Source organism: Epinephelus moara, chromosome 17, assembly GCF_006386435.1.
Source record: "Epinephelus moara isolate mb chromosome 17, YSFRI_EMoa_1.0, whole genome shotgun sequence".
NCBI lineage: Eukaryota > Metazoa > Chordata > Actinopteri > Perciformes > Serranidae > Epinephelus > Epinephelus moara.
In genome coordinates, this window is record NC_065522.1 from 23252127 (window position 1) to 23254652 (window position 2526).

Genomic DNA, 2526 nt, shown 5'->3' on the forward strand with positions numbered 1-2526 from the left:
TTTCTGCTGTAAAGTTGGACAGTTTAACATGGGGGTCTATTGGGTTTGACTCTGTTTTGGAGCCAGCCTCAAGTAGCTATTAGAGGAACTGCAGTTTTTGGCACGCATTGGCAATCGGCTTCATCTTTCAGCCTCAGAGGCTTAAGTGCAACACAGCTAACTCACACCAGTGACTTAGCAGCAATACACTACTGTAGTTCTCTTAGTACTTCTCTTCAGTTAATATTGTCACAATACAGCAAAACAGCTGACGGAGAAGCTCCAACATTACGGTGACCAGACATCACGGTTTGTCCAACACTGTCGTGTGTTTTCAAGGTGGTTGTCTCGCGTTCCCACAAATATTTGTAAAACACCAAAAATATTATACTTGTTTTTAGCATTTACACAGATGTTTATCATGTTCTGTCCCACTTATTACCTAGCCCAAAATAAAATCATAAACAGTGCAACACATGTCTGAATTCAAAACTGATTTTTCTGTTAGTGTCAATAAAGATTTGACTGTTAGTGTCAATAGTGTAAATAAATATGTTAGTGTCTGTTAGTTGTCAAGGCTGTTGCTATGACACTTGCAGCTCTTTCAGTACAGTCTGACAGAACCTTTCACGCCAAAGAGGAAGTCGGTCTCGAGAGTTTCTGAAGAGCTCCAGGAGCCTCACTCCTTTGTTTGTAAAGTACCCAGCAGTGAAAATGCTGCATTCTGCACACACTGCAAGTGCTAATATTAAAAGATTATATTAGGATGGCCAAACATAAGAGGTGGATATAAGCATTGCAAACACCAGTGACATCTTCCTGAGACAGGCAGCTCAGGAGGGGATATTTGCCTACCATTTGGTGAGACACAATCAGAGTTTTCAATCCATGGACTGTACAGCTGGTTTTGTGTGGTTTAGTGTCATAATACAGTTGTCATATTAAATATTCTGCAGAGGAGCTGACCATGGGGTTGAAAGGTGCACTTGATTGGTGTGCTAAACAATGAGATAATTATCCCCCAATCTTGATTAAAAAAAGGCCTATGGTGCGTGTGTAAGCACACACATGTGCATGTATGAATGTGCAGTACACTTCAGTGTCCCAGTTAGGGGGTTTGAAAATATGGTTACCCTATCCATAGTCTGATGTAACCAGACATATTGCCACAGTCCTCTGTCAGTGTCAGAGAAAGGTCTTGAATCTGCTGTAGGGGAGAATAAAGAAAACACTCTGGCCTGTTTGTGTTTCTTCAAATCAATTATAGTCATCTTGGGTGGTGCAGGATGCAGTGATGGTGCTCTTGCAAAACAGTGTCATGGGTGAACTTGTTTTGGTGGAACATTTGCATGTTGGGGGGCGAGCACTGCCATTAAAATAGCCCTGCAAAAGAAAAGGCCACAAAAACATTAACAGTCATATGTCACCTGTTAAACCCACAGACGATTTGCTGGCTGTATGGTGCTCTAGCAGGATGTTATTATGGCAGTATGACAGAAGCTGGAGTGAAGTGGAACGGTTTGGTACTGGCCGTGTCAGAAAACAGATCAACATTCTGCATTAAAGTTCTGTGACATAGAGTCTGGGGTTTACAGAGGTGCGTTCACAAGTTGTTTTATTTGTTGTAGATCTTTACCACAAGTCACTGAAAGGACAAATCAGGCATGCCTTATTGCATGATCCAAATCTTTGTCAAAATGTTCTAATTTTACTGTGTAAGTTGTTAGCTTGGAGGTTGTTGCTGTTCCCCTTTACAAATTGGATTTGGAAACGCTAACATACAGATAGCAGAACGAAGAGAGAATACTGGCCAAAATCAGTGGCCCAGTTGCAAATATTTGTTTTCTTACATTTCAGTTTATGTGCAGATAATCAAACAAGATAAATTGTGTTCACCTCGTCACTTGTACAGTTTGACCTTTTACTGCAGTCTGTTTATTTGCCACAATGTACAGATTGTACAAACTTAAGCTTTAGCTAGCAAGCAACCTGCACACCAACTGTGTGTGCAAAGTTCGTTTGTGCTGTGCATGTGTAACAGCTCAGCCTTAAAATCTTGAAATTCACCTGAAACTCCCATTCTCAATATTATTTCACGATAGATCTTCTCCTCTTTATGTCCTTGAATTTACGTTATAAAGCCTCAGGGCTACCACAACTTTAGTTTTAGCTGAAAATTCTCAACTTGTGCAGTTGTTTCTTTGTCACAATTTGCACAATTTGGTGTGTTCTACTTGTTCCAGTCCTTTTTTCAACCTGACTGCAGTTTACATAGCCTCCTCATTGTAATTACAAATCACGTGTATAGGAATTTCTGACAGCTATGCAATTTCAATTCAATTTCAATTTCAATTTTATTTATAAAGCCCAATATCACAAATCACAATTTGCCTCACAGGGCTTTACAGCATACGACATCCCTCTGTCCTTATGACCCTCGCAGCGGATAAGGAAAAACTCCCCAAAAAAAACCCTTTAACGGGAAAAAAAAACGGTAGAAACCTCAGGAAGAGCAACTGAGGAGGGATCCCTCTTCCAGGACGGACA